The sequence below is a fragment of the Myotis daubentonii genome, chromosome 2 (genome assembly GCF_963259705.1).
Source record: "Myotis daubentonii chromosome 2, mMyoDau2.1, whole genome shotgun sequence".
Lineage (NCBI taxonomy): Eukaryota > Metazoa > Chordata > Mammalia > Chiroptera > Vespertilionidae > Myotis > Myotis daubentonii.
Genome location: NC_081841.1, coordinates 133,031,324 through 133,051,245, shown reverse-complemented (window position 1 = coordinate 133,051,245; position 19,922 = coordinate 133,031,324). Strand labels below are relative to the sequence as shown.

General features: G+C 38.8%; 1 pseudogene; it reads left to right on the top strand.

The window, feature by feature from the left end:
- The first annotated feature begins 14,476 nt into the window (after nucleotides 1–14,476).
- On the top strand, nucleotides 14,477–15,114 carry LOC132226333 (large ribosomal subunit protein eL15-like; annotated as a pseudogene).
- The last annotated feature ends 4,808 nt before the right edge of the window (nucleotides 15,115–19,922 follow it).

Sequence of the window (19,922 nt, the reverse complement as noted above, 5' to 3'; positions counted from 1 at the left end):
GACTGTATAAGTCAATGGCTCAGGCCCTATTTTAGTCTTCTAAGATATTTTCCATATTGCCTTGTTGAAGACAATATTTATTTATTATGATTGATTTGATCCTATTCCCATAATAACCAGCTGAAATCTAATTACCCTACTCAATAAATATGAATTTCTTTAAACTATCAAGTTACAATAATACTTCATCATTTTAAAAGGCACCTAGATATGACACTGAAATGTTTTAAAACAAAGACAGATGGCTCAGCATATTTATTTAACAAGAAGGAATTAGCATTCTCACTACCCTCACTGGTTCTTTATCTCATCACCAGAGGAACAGAGAAAAGTCTATGCTCAAGTCCACCCCAATGTGCTGTACTCCCATGTCCTCCTCAAAAAGCCACTGGCAACCAAACATCCGTAGGTCACACAGGAGCAGCACTGGTTCTGCAGAGAGGGCACCCAAGGCACAGAGTTCCACTGAACTAGTTTAGTTTTAATCTATTTACTAATACTTGGTCCGCCCACTGCTTTTTGGCTCCATGCTCTTAGTTCTTTTTGTTTGATTCTAGTTCCCTGGTCAAGTCTGGAAAAGCTTGCAAACTGGATATTTCCCTTGATGCTGCATCCAGAAAGACTTCAGGTCTTCGTAATGTTGTTTTCCTCTTTTAAGGATATCATTCATTCATTCAACAAATACTTTTAAAGCATCTAATATGTACCGTCAACTGTTCTAGGCTTTGGTGATATTGCAGTGAAAAAGAAAAAGTCACAGTATAGGGTGGAGTCAAATAATATATAACGTGTGGTAATGCTACAAACATATATGAAGCAATGTAAGAATGTGAAGGGAAGAGGTGCTATTTTAGAAAGGGTTACCAAAGAAGATATCTTTGATAATGTGACATTTGAGCAGACAGCTGAAGGAGTGAGTGAATAAAACAAAAGGCTATTGGAGGGCAACTAAAGCATTCCAGGCAAAGAATAGCAGGTGCAAAGTCCCTGAGGCAAAAGTGGGGTGGGTATGGTCAAGGAACAACCAGGAAAGCAGTAGGACCAGAGGGGACTAATTTAGTGAAAAAGTTGTAGGTGATAAGGTCAGAGAGGTAATAAAGGGCCAGTGGCTTTTACTCTGGAGTAGATGGGAAGCCAGTAGAGGATTTTGAGAAAATATATAACCTAACTTACATTTTTTAAAGAATCTCTATTAAAAGGCAGCTGTGCTAAGAATAGACTGAGATCAAGGATGGGGATAGGGGAATGGGGAAAGTAATAGCAGCAAGACTCGTTAGGGAAAACTTGCAATAACCCAGAAAAGAGACCATGGTGTCGTGGTCCAGGGTATCAGAAGATGAAGTGGTCATATTCTGAATTTTTTTGGAAGATGGCATCCATTTATTTGCTGATGGATTCGATGTGAACTGTGAGATGAAGACTCCAAGATTAGTTCCTATTTGTGGCCTGAACAACTGGAAGAAGAGAGAAAGATTAGACTTGAAGGTAGAAATCAGAAGTTAAGTTTTAGCCCTGGCTGGATAGCTCAGTAGGTTAGAGCATCACCCCAATACACCAAGGTTGCAGGTTTGATCTCTGGTCAGGGCAGATACAAGAATCAATAAATGATAAGTGGAACAACATATCATTGTTTCTCTCTCTTTCTCTCAAATCAATCATTTTTTTAAAAAATAAGTTAAACTTTATGCATGGTAAAAGTGAAATGCCCATTAGTCATTCAAGGGAACTTGAATAGAGAAACCAAAAAAGTTATTTTCTGGAAACCACTGTTTCAAGGAGGAAGGAGTATTATTTTCACATATTGCTGAAAGAGTAAAATAAAGACTGAGAATTGGCTTTCAGATTTGACGGTTTATGGGTCATTAATGGCCTTTAGAAGGACTGTTCCAGTGAAGTCAAGGGGCAAAATCCTGATTGGGATTCAAAAGAGAATGGGAGACAGAGAAGTAGAGACAGTGAGTGGAGGCAACTCTGACTAACAGCTGTGTTGAAAATGGGAGCAGAGAAATGGAGTGGGGGGTGGGAGGAAATATGGAGATTATGGGAGGATTATTTTGATGGAAAAAATCCATCTGGGCTCCTATCTTCCTGTTCTAAGAATACATAGGAATCTCTTACTGAAATTCTTTGATCCTCTTTTCCAGTTATCTATGCCCAAGCAGTTTTTTCCTATCTGCCACAGCAGCTCAGACATGGATCCTACTTTCCCCCCATTTTCTAACCACTGACGTTGCTGATTTTCCTTGATTCCAACAATATTTTCTCCACTGTGGTCCCTTCCATCAGTTGTTCATTCACATTTACTATGCCAGGCATTGAGCGGCTTGCTGAGGACAAAGGGATGAGTAAGATTCAGAATTCAAAATTCTCACCACCTTAAAATTCTCACCACCTTATGAGAGAAGAAAACAAAACATGTAAAACAATATAATTATGATAAAATGTGATGTGTATTAAAATGGAATTTGGGGCACAGTATAATGGGAGAATCATGGGACAGACCAGAGGAAGCAGCTGTAAATTCCAACTTCACGGAGGAATCAAGCAAGACTTGATAAAAGAAGTGACATTTGGTAATTTGGGGGACATCGGGCGAATATTGGACCTCAGAGGCAAAGAGAAGAGTTGGTTGTTCTCTTTAGTTTATGGCTCCTTTCCTATTTTGCTTTTTCCCTTCTATTCCCATTAATTACTTCCATAGTCCCCTCACACAAAAACATTCTTTTTATTTGTCTTTGAATATATACATGCATCCTTGTAAAATTTGGAGTGCTGTTTTGTGTGTACACATTTATAACTTTAAATAAATAGTATCAACCTATTGACATATTTCCGGTTTGTACTTTTTTCACTCAACTATGTTTTTAAGATCTATCAGTATTACTGTACAATACAATTAGTCCATTGCTTCTAATTGTTGCACTGTATTCAACCATTTAACTATCACTTCCTTAAAGGACACAGCTTGCTTCCAGCTCCGCACTACCTAACCACATTGCCATAAATAGTCCTGTACCTGCCCCTCATAGCCTTCTGCACAGATTTCTCTGGACTATATAACAAGAAGTAAACTGTAGTGTCATAAGATAACTGCACACTTAATTTTACAAAACCTGTCAAATTTCTGTTCAGGATAACTGTAGAAGTTCACCCCACCAATAGTCCTTAATGGTACCCATTTCTCCACATCTTTGCCAACACTTGCTATTATCCATGTTTTTAATTTTTACCAAAACATTAAATGAAAAATGGTATTTCATTATTTTAATTTGCATTTTTGTGACTGTGAATAAGATTGAGCCCCTCTTCATTATTTATCATCCATTTGCATTTCCAATTCTGTTCATATCCTTTGTTCATTTTTCAATTGTCTTAGCAAATAATAATAAATTGATGATTTTTGACTTTGCAAGTGCCTTCTCTTGCGTTGGCATCTGTTAAAACTGAAAACGTTGTTTATTAAATAGAAATCTTTCATCTTTGCATAGTCAAATGTTTTAGATTTTTGCCTCATGGTTTGGGTGTGTTTGAGCCACAAAAATATTCTCCTACATGTTTTTTTATTAAGTTAATAGATTTATTTATGCTTTACATATTTAATCTGTCTGGAGGGCACCTTTTCTATTGAGTAAGTTAGGGGTCCGAGAAGGTGACAATTGAGCTTGAAGAATATCTGCTCGTTTCTGACTCTCCAATTCCCACCATCCTTAAATCACCAAAAATAATTACCATCCTAGAATTCTACATTCAGTGAAATTATTTATCAAGAATAAAGTCAAAATGAAGAATTTTCATACAAACAGAGTTTGCCACACTCACGGGAGAAAATTCTAAAGGGTGTGCTTCAGGCCAAAAGAAAGTGATTGCAAGTGGAAGAAATAGAAAACACTGAAAAGAGTACATATATGAGTAAATATAAATAAATACCATATAAAACAACAGTAATATTATTGTACAATGTTTAAAACAAAGCAAGAATTGAAATATTTGACATCTATGTATCATACTGGTGAGGAGAGTAAAAAACATTTTAAGAATCTAAAGTATTTGCATTATTTGGAAAGAAAGTATAAAGATATTAAGTTTATATTTAGATAAGTTAAGATTTATAGTGTAATTTCTGGAGTAAAAAATAATAGTGTGGCTGCCAAACTAGTATGTTAGTTCAAGTCCACTGAGAAGCAGAGCCAAAGCAGGATTAGAAATACAAGAAGTTTGCCTGTGAAGAATAAAGGAGTAGAAGTCAGAGACAGTAGAAAAACCTTCAGACTCTGATGCTGATCTGACACCTGTGAAAGAGAGGGGAAGGAAGAAGGATTGGGCAGGATCCAAGCTATTATTTGGGGAGAAAGTTCCAGGAAGAGAGGGAACAAGTACAAAGACAGACAGGAGAGAGCTCATGAAACATTCCATGACCCGCCAACAGTTCATTCAGTATGACAGGAGCATTATGCAGGGAGCCCTGAAGAGCGAGGTAGGAGGAGATTAAACAGGTTGGTAAGAGCAGAGCCACAAAGAGCCTGACATGCCATCCCATTTGGATTTTAACCCAAAAGCAATGGGAAGTCATTGGGTGATATTTTTAAAGAAAATAACATCTACTCAACAGGTATTGGAGCACGTACTACATACCAGCCACTCTGTAGCTGCCTCAGAACAAGGCAGACACTGACCCCACTTTCCTGTTCCAGTCAGGATTGGCCGCGGGACATAGATTTTGAGATAGGGCCAATCGGTAGGTAGCATTATGGAGACCTGGCGTTCTGAAAATGAAGCAGTGCAAGTACATGAAGCATAAAAGCCAAATGAAGGCCAATGGCAGAGCCCCGCAGAGCATTAACCGGGCCTGGATAAGGTGGAGTAAGCAAGGTAACCAGGGTTGAATTTTAATGAGGCACTTACTCTTAAGGTCCTGCAAATGAAGGATTCACACCTGACTATGAATGCCTCCATAAAATGTTCTTTTAATTAACAGCTTTATTAAGATATAATTTACTGCCATAAAGTTCATCCTTTTAAAGTATAAACTTTAATTTTTAGTATACTTACAGAGTTGTGCCTCCATTACCACTAATGCCAGGACATTTTCATTACCCCCAAAAGAAACCTCATACCCAATTAGCAGTCACTCCCCTTCCACCTACCCATCTCAATTCCCTGGCAACCACTAATCTATTTTCTGTCTCTATGGATTTGCTGATATGGACATCTCATATAAATGGAAGCAGACAATATGTCTGGCTTCTTTCACTTAGCATAATGTTTTCAAGGTTTACCCATGCTGTACCATGTTATCAATGCTTCATTTCTCTTTATTGAGGAGTAATGTTCCATTGCATCGATCTACCTTTTATTTATCCATTCATCAGTTAATGGACAATATGGTTGTTTCTACTTTGGGCTATTATGAATACTGCTGCTGTGAACATTCACGTACCAGTTTTTGTGTGAACATTCAGTTCCCTTGGGTATGTTCCTCAGGTCATATGGTAACTCTATGTTAACTTTCAGGAACTGCTAAAGAGTTTTCCAAAGCAGCTGTACCACTTTGCATTCCCACCAGGAGTATTTGAGGGTTCCAATTTCTCTATATCCTCACCAACATTATTTTCCTTGCTTTTCATTGTAGTCAATCTAGTTGGTGTGCATATGTCTTATTTTGGTTTTGTTTTGCATTTACCTAATGACTAATGATGTTGAGCATCTTCTCATATGCATCTTTTCAATCCACTTATCACCCCCAACCATCACCTCGGAATCTAAAGAAATAAGAGACAAAAAGCATCTCCTCCGCAATAATGTAGGAGACTCTGGACGTACCTGGCCTATAACTCTCCTGCATCAAAGGTTCAGAATTTATACATTCCACCAACATGGAACCAGGCATTCTTAGGTTTTGGTCACAGGTCTGGTTTACATCAAAATCACCCTGAAACATCATTTACTTTATCAGGAAAAGGCTCAGGATTTCTCTGAAATCAGCTTGCATTGAAAGAGCTTTAGAAAGCATGTCTCTTAACCTCTTTCTCTGGCATAGTTAAACCACCTTTTTTTTTTTTTCATACAATGCCTCTCCTCAGACACAGGAGAGTAAACCCAGGCTTTCGTTTTTGTTTTCCTGGGTTGAACTTAAATGACAAATATTCTCCATGCAGACAAAACACTTGCAAGACTATGAGGCTAGCACAGTTAAACTTAAATGTTCACATGTGATTTATTTGGTAAATTCACAGCTTGTTTATGTCAACCTTGTCAACAGCAAAATGAAGCCATTCGCCAAAAAGCCATATTGATAGAGGATGCTTCCGTGGCACAGGACTGAAATCTGACTGAAAGACATCAAGAAGCACCATCTGTGTTGTGATTTATGACAATGCTGAAGAAAAAGGCTGTCAGACTGTTTTGGAAATACTAAACACATTAAGACTAAATGCAACATTTGGTACTGCATTTTATTATTTGAATGCATTTTAAGTATTTGCCTCTGAAATGCATTGCAGTTTCAGGGAAAAAAATGTTTTTCTGTCTGATTTGTTTTGAATGAAGACAATCATGGGAAAGTTAGGCATCAGCTTATTAAAACTTAGGCCAACATTCAGATCAGCTTAATTACAGAGAATCCTTGCAATTAGATCCTGTAGGATATTTAGCCCTGACTAAAATGTTTCCATATTTTGTTCCTTATTTTTAGGGCCAATTTCACCAGCCATAAATCTATTATGAATCACTGAATTAGAACAAACGTATCTTAAATTGAAAAGAAAGAGAGCAAGCCTCTTTTAACTAGTGGGGTATCAATTAAATTTGAATTTTGCCTTTTAACAGAATTTTATCACAATAAGGATCAAGATTTTATAAGAAATCCATAAATTGTCAAATGCCTGCAAAGTATAGAATAAAAACAGAAATAAATTCTATGTTTAAACAAAATTCCAAGTTGCATTTTTCTTTATTATTTTCCCTTCTAATTAAACTCTTCAAACTTTTCCAGCTTTCAGTATTTCCAACATTGGAATAGATAGAAATTCCAGTTCTATAATCAATAAGCAGAATTCTTTAAAGGCTTTGTTTTTGTTTTTTTAACATGAAATTCTGATTTAATAATTACCCTTACCAAAGTAATAATTATTTCTTACTAGAAGCCCAATGCACAAAATTCGTGCAACAGTAGGCCTTCCTTCCCCTGGCTGCCGGCACCAGCTTCCCTGTGGCACCTGGGACCCAGGCTTCCCTTGCAGCCCCGGCTTCATCCGGAAGGTCGTCCGGAATGATGTCCAGTCTAGTTAGCATATTATGCTTTTATTATTATAGATAGTTTGTAAATAAATGTTTCTTTAATTATCTCATTGCCTTGCTTTCTGATAGACTCAGAGTAATAAGAATTGGGGGAAAGAGGGTAAAACAGAGGTCTGTGGGATTGTCCCATAACTCCAAACCCTTCCATTCTCTGCTTTGTGGTGCCCATGCCAGGACCCTGAAAACCACATTTCAGGGTCAGCTGGCTCCTTGTCACACTTTGCTATGAGGCAGCACTAGAGGGAGAGTGCAACTGGAGAATTAAGAAGGGAGGTGCACTCCTGTTTGCCTCTTGTTGGCTTCCAGGCTTCCAGTTCCTTCCAGTATCACCCTACACCTTGGCCAGTACAATCCCTCTCTATAGCAGCAGTTGAATCCATTTTGCAATTTTTCCAACAATTGCAGGATGAACCACATTTTGCCTGAGAGACAAAAGACTTAATGTCCCCACCTCAGAAGACTTGGCCCCAGTCTCACAGGGATTCTTCAATTTCAGAGACATCAGAGATAGTCAACTGTGCCCCCTTCCCAGAGGTCTGTGTGCTAGCTCCACGGGGCATCCTCTCCAAACTGTTAAGTTTTAATAATTCCATTGTCTTCCCTTTGCCCCTCAGTAATAAGGATAGTAGTTGCCCCAATCATTGCTATCTTCATGGTACATTAGTTCTCTTTTACCTCTTCAGTTACTTCATTAGCAATTTAATACATACTTAATAATTTTCAAATCAAATTATCTGTTAAAATAACTGGTATGATTTCTGTTTTCTGACTGGACACCAACTACATGTAAATTCGTACCAGGAATCACTGTAAGGGAAAAATGTTTATAAATGTGATTTGGGGATTGACTTGGTTGTGTCCTTTGGCATCAATGCATTACTGAACTCCTTGATATAGAATATGGGATACTAGTGATCTATGTATTGGCATTACAATTAATCAAATTATACCTGTGGTTGATTATGATGAAGTTCTTAATGAATTAAGTACCTGGGCAAAACAAGGGCTTGCTTCACTTAATTGTTAATGAAATAATGTTGACTACAAGGATTGTGGCATTGAATAGATTATTCTGAGTACACTGGACCACTTTTAGAGAGAAAATTACAAGTTCAGCTTAAGTCACAAATTACCAGAGAATCTTTCCACATTCAGTTTAAGCCACAGATTAGTAGAGAATGTTTATTATATCCCTGAAATAATTTCCTATTTCTTATAACCACAGGGCAAATATTGTTGAAAAGCAAACACAAATTTAAACAATACAGGCTGCAGAATTACAGTATAAATTGGATTCATAGTCTCCCTAAGTCTCCAATGTAAAAGTTAAGGCATTGATTGGGTAAGTGTGAGACTTGAAAGTAGAATGGGGACATCTCTTGGGTTCAGAAGACATTGGGAATCTTAACCCCACTACTACCACTACCAAATCGTTCTAAGATTCTCCTGCCAGTATAGGGAGCCTGCCCTGAACATCTAAGAAAGTGATACATTCTTTGCTGGGTCATCTGAGGCTGTTGCCTTGCAAGGTGGTTCTCATTCTCCCGAAGAGCCTGAATACTCCTTGTTGCCACCTGGTTCATAACGAAGATTAGATTTTATCATGTTCAAAGGGGGAAAGTACAGAGTCTGATCTGGAAGATAATAGCTTATAAATCAAAAGAAGTGCAAGAGTTGCTAATTATATTGACATTCACTTGGAGAAAACATGTGATAATGCAAATCAGAGGGCAAAAGATAAACCCCACAACAATTCAGGGACCCATCATCTCAGTAAAATTTCTGGGTTGCAGTAACCCAAAACATACCAAGATATCCCTTCCCTCTGAGGAGAAAACAAGTTGCTGCATCTTTCACCACCTACCACTAAAAAAGTGGCATGACAGTTGGTAGGCCCATATTTTCTTTTTCTGGTTGTTTTTTTTTTTTGAGGCAATGTATATAACTTTGAGTGTGCTACTTCAATTTATTTACAAAATACCTGTAAGACTGTCAATCTTGAGTGCAGACCACAGCAAGAGAAGTATATATAAATCAAGCCCAGGTGGATGGGCAGCTACTCTTCCAATGGGGCTGGCTTTATGACCCAACGTTTACAATGGTTTCCAATTGTACACAAGGGAAATACAAGAAAGTGTAGTTACAGACCAATTTTATTCAAGAGCACAGAGGCAGAAATTATGAACAAAGTTTAGCAAACTCAATCCAGCTATGTGTAAAACACTAGTGTATAAGCTCCATGAAGGTAGTCATTTCCACTTACTTTTCTATTACACATTCCAACACCTAAACACTACCTGGAACACAAATGAGCATCCAATGTTATATTTTAAATGAAAGAGTGAAAAAATAAGTGTATCCCAGGAACACAAAAATTGTTTAACAACAGCAAATCTATAAATGTATTTTGCCACATTAACTGATTAAAGAAGAACACACATATGACCACTTTAATAGGTGCCATGAAAACATTTGATAAATTCTATTCATCCATAAAAAAAAATTTAACAAAAAATTTAAAAATAGATAGAACCTACAATAACAAAGATAGAGACAAATCTAACACAAATCTACAAGAACTTAATAAAGAAATTTTTAATATGTTATTGAAGATGATTTTTTTTTAAAAAAAGAAGAAATTCCACAAGCACAACTTTAAGATGAAATATGTTGAGGTTTTTTGTTGCTTTTTCTTTCTCTGCACATATTTGCCCTGGAGGACTGTTGAGGTTTCTATAAACTTGGAGAGATATAAATGACCCAGTTTGATAAAAGTGCATTATAGTCTGTAAACAATACTTACAAGACCTTACTGCTCTAACCAAGTCTTCATCAGCCTCTTGAGGAATGCATATTGTGCTTATCATAGGAGCAGAGGTTCTGGGTCCATATGGTTTCTGCAACCAGCACTATTGGGAGAAGCAATTTATTTGCATGCTATCTCTTCCCTTTCTTTCTTCTTTCCCTATTAAAGATAAAAAAGATCTCCCAAACAAAAAAGGCAGGGATGGTAATTACACAAATAATCACATTAAAAAATTAAAAATTCAACCTGAACCATAAGTACCTTAATAATAATTGTTAACATTTATTGTGCTCTTACTGTATGTCAGATTTTGTGCAAAGTATTTTACATATATTGTCTCATTGAATCTTCACAATAATACTATAGGTAGGTAGTATTAATCTCTTCATTTTACAGAGGCAGAAACTAAGGTATAGAGGGTTAGTTAACCCAAAGTCACGCAGCTAAGGTTTTAGTTTCCTAAGGCCATTGTAACGAATTTCATAAATTGGGTGGCTTAAAACAACAGAAATTTATCGTATAGTTCTGGAGATTAGAAGTCCCAAAATCAAGATGTTAGCAGAGGTGGTTCCCTCTGGAGGGTCTGAGGGACAATCCATTCCATGCTTCTTTCTTACCGTCTTGTGGTGCCTGCAACCCTTAATGTTTTTTGGCTTGGAGCTCCATATCTCCCATCTCTACCTCCATTTTTACATGGCCTTCTTGTATATCTCTGTGTCTTCTACTTTTTTCTCTTATAAGGATGCTCGCTGTTAGATTTAGAGCTCTCCTTAATTTAGGGCTCATCTCAAGAGCCTTACCTTAATTACATCTGTAAAGATTTATTCCAAATAAGGTCACATTCTGAAGTTTCTGGTAGACATACCTTTTGGGGCCACAATTCAACTCACTACAGTTAATAAATAGTAGAGCCAGAAATTCAAACTCAGTTCTGCTTAACTTTAAATCTCAATCTCTCATTCACTATTCTATACTTTTCTTTTTACTAAGTCTTACATATAGTAGATGCTCAATAAAATGTTAATGGCTGAATGAGAATTAGAGAATAAATAAGATACTTGGACAGTCTCTTGGAGTTCATTGTACTGGAATTTATTCTATAGTCACTGCTCAGAAAACTACTTTTGAGTACTCACACTGTGTATAGTTATAACTCCTTCTACAAAGATGTCACTAACTTGCCACTTCCTCCTTGTCATTACCCAGTTTCTCTTTGATCCTTCGCAATCTGTTGTTTTAAAAGCAGAAATCAAAGGCAAATTACAAATTCACTCAGGAAAGAATTAAAGAGAAAGGTTTGGTCAGAGAGCCCCACTAATGAGGTGAAATCTTCAATACCAGGCTTTACTCCGACTGATCAAAAGGCAAAACGAGCGGTCACAGGCCTCTCTCAGTGTCTGTTTTAACTCTCAAATAAAACTTGGACTGTAACACTAATCCACTTTTCGTGTTTTCCCAGAATTCTCTAGCAGAATTCCTAGAACACAAAGATATCAGGGTCATAGGATTTTGTTGTTGCTGCTGTTATTTTGGGGGTGTTTTTTTGTGGTTTTGGGAGTTTGTTTTGTTTTGTTGAACTCCAGGATATACATGAGGTGGTTAATCTTTCAAATATATGTCCCAGCAGTATAAGGGCATGAAAAAAATAAAAGGGAAGAAAAAAATGAGACTTACATCCTCATCCTAAATATTTATTTAATTGAAAAATGTGGTCACATAAACAATGAATAAAATGCAGAGATAAGATTTCCAGTGAATGCTATCAACTAAAATTTTTTCTTAAACTCTATGTGCAGAAAGATATAATTTTAAAACCATTAATCATGGTGAGATTACTTTAGTCTTTACACATTGATGATGAATGGTGTATTTGCATAGTCAAAAAGTAAAAACATTTAAAAGTAAACTCAATGAATAAATGTGTTATTGTAATCTATCTCTAATTAGAATATGCGAAGTACAATCATGTTCTTAGATGATGACAACAGAAAAGGGTTTTATAGACATACTGCATGAATTAAATTCTTCCCAAATTGTCTGATTACCCTCCTCACCCCCAATAAGCAGGACTGGGGAAGGATTTGAGGGCCACATTTTGGAGTTTGTTGATTAATGGTTTCATCCATGTCAAGCTTTCTAGAGACTATTTTCAATTTCCCCACCAGAAACTAGACAGTGATATCTTACAGTGATAACCTATTGAGGAGTCAATGTTCATATGTCTTTCAGGACAGGTATCCACATTTTTGGATTAAATATAAGACCATATATTTCACAATTCCACCACTCTAGAATACAGAAAATTTGCTATCAAGAATTGATATTTTGTGCATCCTGAACAAGACCTGGGTCTTAGATACCCTGAACTGTTTATTGCTTCCTTCTATCCCTAATCTTCCTTGAATGGCCTGGGCCCCAGAATTAAACTTCAGCCCATCATACCTTAGTTCCAGCTTTCTGTCCACCTTTGTCACAAAGTACCTTGGTCTCAGGCCCAAACTCACAGATTTCAACACATCCTACTTCATCTCTCCTCAGCCTTTGATAATAATGGAGCTATACTTGACTTGCAGGACATATCCATATCCTAATTTTCTCTCTACTTCTCTGACCATTCTCCTCCACTAAATTATTTTTCTAAGCCAACAACTTCAATAATGGTGTGTCTCTGGATTCTCTCCAGAGCCTCCTGGTCTTCTCAGTCTATTGTCATAGGCAATCTCATCCAATGCTCTGGCCTAAATAAGACATCTGCAAACAATAGCTCACAGGCCAAGTCTGACCCACTGTCTGATTTTTAATTTTTAATTTTTACTGAAGTACACACACTCATTTATTTATATATTATCTATGGCTATTTGTGCTACAACCAGAGAGTTGAGTAGTTAGACCAAATGGTCTTTAACGCCTAAACTATTTTGATAATCATTACTTGAGGAAGAGAATGCATGTGGAGGAACAATTTTAACAGGAATGAAAGGTGGCAAGAAAATATGTTTGACTTTGAGGTCTATTTGATTGTGTCCCAGTGATACAGACAGTTTTTGTCCAGAAAAGAGTCAAATATACCAGGCTAAAACTCAAGAGACCACTGTGAGGATACAAATTTGGGAGTGATCGCTGTTTACAGAGAGCTGAATCCTAAACTGGGAATAAGATCAATCAGCAAACGTGTAAAGTGTATTTCAGCAACCCCAGGTAGAGGAGGCCAAGGTAAATAACTAACTTCTTGAGTGTAACACTAACTCACTAATTTGGTAAATTGCCGGGGTCCAACCCCAGCAGGTCCAGGGGTCCCCAAAGGTATGGACGGAGTCGGCGAAGAAGGAATGACACGGAGACAGCGTTCAGTTGATCAGCAGCCTAGCCAGGATCTCTAGCCAGGATATCCAGCCAAGTTCTGGTCTGGATCTCCAGAGAGGTTCTGCTTCAGATCTCCAGCCAGGTTCAGTCACCAGGTTCTAGTCAGGTTCTCTTGCCATGTTCTATAGTCAGGTTCAGTCCAGGATCTATTGCCATGTTCTCTCCAGCAAAGTTCCTCTGTCTCCAGGCTCTGTGTAGGTTCTGTCTTCTGAATTCTGTCTGTTGTTGTCTTGTTGCATCTATATTTATACCAGTTGATTCCAATCCTATCAATCTCTATTCCAAAGGTTAGGGCGTTTCTTATCTCCATTCCAGGGAGTAAAGATTATGTAGCTTAAGCATGATTGTTCGTAGTTAAAATGATTAATTACTCGCCTGGCACTTAGTTCAGAGGTATTATTCCCTCCCTAACTTCAGGGGAAAATCCCTACCTGGGGATTCAACCTTTCTCGGAGAGGTGACCTTGGTTAAAACACAGCGCCAAGAAGGTGAGCAAACATATTAAGAACCGTAAGCCATATATGCCAGGTCCCTTGAAACAGCAAGGATGGACCGGCTCCCGGCAGTAAATGCTGATACTGCTTAAGGCAAGAAAAAAGTTAATCCACAGAAGATAACCAAACTGTGCCTTAAATGCTCAGTGCGTGGTATCAAATGTTAAAAAAGTTTTGTTGCTGCAGTAGCTACTGTTGCTTTAGTCAACCAACCTTGTAACTTTAGATAGTTTAATAGAAAGATAAGCAAGTCCCTGGTAAATTTAATCCACTTTTAAACCACCAGTTTAGATAAATCTCAACATTCATTCTCAGTAACAAATTCGTTTATCTGAATTTCCTGGGTAACCATGGCTATACCCATTACATTTTTTTAATTAAATATTATTTTTGTTTCGGCAAATATAGCTATACCTCAATTAATATGTATTATTTGATGCTTTCTGATCTATGTCCTCTGATTTTCTCCATTTAGGAGTTAGCATCGGAGAGAGGCTCTTCCTTTCCGCCTGACCGCAGCCATCAGGTAAACCAAGATGGGCGCTTACAGGTACATCCAGGAGCTTTGGAGGAAGATGTACTGCGCTTCCTTCTCAGGGTGCGCTGCTGGCAGTACCGCCAGCTCTCCGCGCTCCACAGGGCCCCCGCCCCACCCGGCCCGACAAAGCGCGCAGCTGGGCTACAAGGCCAAGCAAGGTTAGGTCATATATCCGATTCATGTGCGCTGCAAACGCCCTGTTCCTAAGGGTGCGACCTACGGCCAGCCTGTCCATCACGGTGTTTACCAGCTGGCGTCTGCTCGAAGTCTTCAGTCTGTCGCCAAAGAGCGAGCTGGACGCCACTGTGGGGCTCTGAGTGCCCTGAATTCTTACTGGGTTGGTGAAGATTCCACGTACAAATTCTTTGAGGTTATTCTCATTGGTCCATTCCATAAAGCTATCAGAAGAAATCCTGACACCCAGTGGATCACCAAACCAGTCCACAAGCACAGGGAGATGCGAGGGCTGACATCTGCGGGCGCAAGAGCCGTGGCCTTGGGAAGAGCCACGAGTTCCACCGCACTATCGGTGGTTCCCGCCGTGCAGTTTGGAGAAGGCGCAATGCTCTCCAGCTCCACCGTTACCGCTAAGATAAGTAATGTTTGTAAAATTCTTACCTAATAAACAATTTAGGACCAAAAAAAGAGTTAGCATCAAGCCTCTCGTTAGTGTTCATTGCATTAAATGACATACGAATGCTATGAAAAAATAAAGTTCATACCATGTCATTAAATTTATATTTGTGAGGGTTTTGGAGGTCAGTGAGGATTTGGCATTTTTCAGGGAGAAGCATACAAGATCTTGGAGTGTACAGAGTAAGAATATGTGTGTGATTGGAAGAAGATATAAAAGTTAACTGTAGCTCCCCTACCCAAACCCACATTCCCAACCATTATCTTGTTTTATTTGTCTCCTTAGAATTTAACACCATCTAGCATAATATTTTTCTGTTTATTTGCTCTCCCTCTGTATTTGGATGAAAAGCCCATGGGAGCAGGGTTGTTTGTTCCCTGCTATATTTCCAGTGTCTAGAAACACTTGGGCTATTGGACACTCTTAATAAGTATTTGTCAGATAAAAAGTGAATCAACAATATAATCAAAGTAAACATAAAAGAAACAATTATGTTAAGGAGAATTCCAGACCATTTCTCTAAAATTTTATTTACAGTTAATTGTGATATTGTATTTAACAGCAAAGAAAAATTTTAAAAGTCCTTTTTAATCAACCTGAAAATGCTAAGTTCAAATGCTGGCAGCCTTTGTGAGACTAGCTGACTGGTCTGAAATATGAGAGGAATATAGAGATTAAATAATTTATCTCAGGAGAAGGAGCAAGCATGGGGGCCCCTGGACAGGATGACTGGCAAAGGAACAATAAAGGAAACAACTCATCTGACAAGAGTACAGAATAAATTTTTCCTTCTTTCTTTTCCTTCTCCTTCTTTGAAGCATAACTGATTTCTTTGTCTTAAAATTAATTGTAATAATTAGAAAAGACACTAATTAAGAACAAATTCTGTTTTAAGTAGTATGAGTAGATTACAACCCTGTTTGAAGGAACCTGCAATCTTTGGCTTCGGGTAGAAGTTATTCTGAATGGCTGGGGAAGTCAGGCCACATGCTCAGAGCCAATTAAATTTGTGGAATGTCCAAAATACAGCAATCTCTAGTTAAATAATGTGTGTGTGTTGTTGTGTTTTTTTCACTAAACAGCCTTTCTGCTATTTAAAGACAAGCTCATTATTATTATGAGGCTCTTTTAGTAGCTATAACCTGTCATTCACCAAAATATTTATTAAGAATGTCCAATAGCCCAAGTCTTAAAAAGCCAATTTCAAGAATCACCCTGTCACTCAATTTCATAAATCTTTCCAAATCCCTTTAGAGCCAACCTAACAGCACAATCTCATACAATTTAGGATACAAGTCAGCTACACCTGTTGCCTATAAAATGTGGTTTATTACAATGAATACAATTGTAAACCTATATGCACCAATGCTACTTTTATGGCAAAAAGCAAACACTCTTAACTCTTATATTTGATCCTTAATGGTTGTCCTGAACAACACACAAAGTTCAATAACTCTCAACATGGCTGTTCTTGATTCTGGTGAATCATAAACTCTAATTTGATGAATCATAGCTTTCCTAAGATAAACCATATTGCCCATGAAATGATTAAAAAGAAACAAATCTGTTACATGATTTCTTTAAAACTTTGCATTTTTTCCCAAATAAGAATACTGTATCTAACAAAAATTTCCTGACCAGATTACAAATCTTCTAATTATATCCTGACTTCTAGTGATATCTACCTGCCTTTCACTTCAAACGAATGAATTATACTCTCATCTTAAGTATTGTGGACATTTGCTCTGTGCAGTTAAATTGCTGCCATCCATTTCCCCAGTTAGTAATAATAATTTACATTTGTATAACTCGTCACAATTTGCAAATTCCTTACACATAAAATTTTTTCTTTTAATCTATGATAGAGTATCTATAAGCTAGGTATTATTAATCCCAGGTTTTGTTTTTGTTTTGTTTTGTTTTTTGTTAATCTTCACCGAGGATTTTTTTTCCTATTGATTTTTTGGACAGAGCAGAAGGGAGGAGGAGAGACAGAAAGATAAACATCCATGTGAGAGAAACACATCTATTGGTTGCCTCCCTCACGCACCCCAACCAGGGCCAGGGATCAAGCCTGCAACTAAGGTATGTGTCCTTGACTGGAATGGAACCCAGGACCCCTCAAGCCACTGGCTGATGCTCCAACCACAGAGCCAAACCAGCAAGGGCATTAGTCCCAGTTTTACAGATGAGGAAATTGAGGCTAAGCAGTATTAAGTAACTTGCAAAATGTCAGACAATACCATTCTCCTGTTCATTTCAGCCTCAGTCAGTGCTGTCTTTTACCAGGAGCCTCAGCCCTATCCAATTTCTGCCCAAAATAGAGAGTATTCATGCACTAGGAATCCCAGACACTAGCTAGTAGGGCTTTGGAGTTGGTCTTGCTGCAGACCTGAGTCAGTCAATCCTAGGCAATCTGGTGCCCTCTGACCTTCTGCTCTTCCCTGCCTCTGCTTCAGCCCCATCCCCCAAACTTGTTCAGTGCTCCCATTGGCACTGGAACTGTAGTGGGAATCCATTCCTGCTTATCTTTTGTTGTTGTTAATCCTCATCTGAGGATATTTTTTTCCATTGATTTTTAGAGAGAGTGGAAGGGAGGGAGGGCAGGAGAGAGAGGGAGAGAGGGAGAGCAACATTGATGTAGGAGAGACTCATCAATTCATTGCCTCCCATATGTGCCTGACCAGGATGGAACCTCAACCCAAGTACATGCCCTCAATGGGGAATGGAACCCTCGAACCTTTGGTGCACAGGCCAACAATCTAACCACTGAGCAGCACCGGTAAGGGCCTGCTTATCTTGGTTTAAGACCTGACAATACACCTAGCTTGTGCCAGCTTCATCTCTTTAGGAAAGTTTCCTAGCTGCCACTGGAAACTTGCCCTAATCCATAGCATTCCCCCAAATTATGACATGATAAGGCTGACACTGTCCTGCACTCACACACACAATAAAGCCACTCTAAAGAATCCCAGCAATGTGCTGCAGATACCAGATAAAACCTGGTTCAGGTAAAGCCTATGAAAAACACACACACACACACACACACACACACACACAGCTCCTAGAAAGCAAACTCCTACTATACAATATTGAACAAGCTTATCTTGTTTAAGAGTTGATTATCTATACTAATAAAAGGGCAATATGCTGATTAGACTGGGTGTCTTCTGGACGTCCTTCCAGACAAAGCCACAGTGGCTGCAAGGGCTAAGGGCTGGCAGCTGCGGCAGCTGTGAAGGCCTGTTCAGCACCGAGGTCCCTTTTTCAGAGGCCATGGGAGAAGGGAGAAGGCTGGCACTATGGGAGAAGGCAGAAGGGAGAAGGTGAGAAGGCCAGCGCCAAGGGAGAGGGCAGAAGGGAGAAGACAGAAGGGAGAAGGGAGAGGGCAGAAGGCCAGCACCGTGGGAGAGGGCAGAAGGGAGAAGGCCAGCGCCAAGGGAGAAGAAAGAAGGTGGCAGTTAGGCAGTAAGGGGGATCAGGCCAGGAGGGGAGGGCAGTTAGGGGGATCAGGCCAGGAGGGGAGAGCAGTTAGAGGGATCAGGCTGTCAGGGAGAGCAGTTAGGCAGTTAAGGGGATCAGGCCAGCAGGGGAGGGCAGTTAGAGGGATCAGGCCAGCAGCAGGGAGGAGTTAGGCAGTTAGGGAGATCAGGCTAGGAGGGGAGAGCAGTTAGGCAGTTAGGAGGATCAGGCTGGCAGGGGAGAGCAGTTAGGGCCATCAGGCCAGCAGAAAAGCAGTTAGGCAGGCAGACAGGCAGGTGAGCGGTTAGGAGCCAGTGGTACCAGATTGCAAGAGGGATCCCGGATTGGAGATGATGCAGGCCGGGCTGAATTTCATGCACCGGGCCTCTAGTCAATTTATAATGTTCTTTATATTCCACAAATGAGTGAGGTCATGTGGTATTTATCTTTCACTAACTGGCTAATTTCACTTAGCATAATGCTCTCCAGTTCCATCCATGCTGTTGAAAATGGGGGGGGTAGGAAGGCCAGGGGGAGGTCAATGGGAAAAAAAGAGGAAACATATGTACTACTATTTATAATACTTTAAACAATAAAATAATTTTTTAAAAAAAGAGTTGATAATCAAAACCCAAATTTGCTCTCAGTAGTTTATTGGCAAGTAATAGGACACCATGTTCTTGAGAGATCACCACCTCTTACTGGGATCCTTCAGATATGCATGTATAGAACAAGAAACTCCTCTGTATCAGTTAGGATTAATTTCATTTGGAGTATTAGAAAACACAGATTAATAATAGCGAAACAAAATATTTTATTAAAAGTTCTGAATGGGTACTACAGAGTTCCATGAAGTTCTAAGGAAACCAAGTTCCTTCCAACTTTCTGCTCTACCATCCCTAATTTTGTCCACCTAGATAAAAAAGGCTTCTTGACCTCCAGCCAATACTTTTATAGTACAGCCACTAGCTTAAGGAAAGGATCAAGAAGAGTGTACCTCAATCCTTTAAAGACTTCCCAGTCATATATGACACTTCTACTTATATCCCATGGCTAAAATTTAGTTACATGACCAAATCTAGTTGCAGGAAAAGCCAGATGTAGTCTTTATTTCCAGTAACTATTATGTGCCTCACTGAAAATTAGGGTTCTTTCAGTAAACAGTAAAAATTAAATGAATACTGGGAGGCAAATGGAAATTTTTGCCATAGTTCTTATCTCAAACAGCTGTTGAAATGCTTTCCAAATCAGGGGAATTCCTTACTCTACCTTCCTCCAGGAATCTATGACTTACCCTAATATCTCTCTCTCCACCAAATTCACGCACCC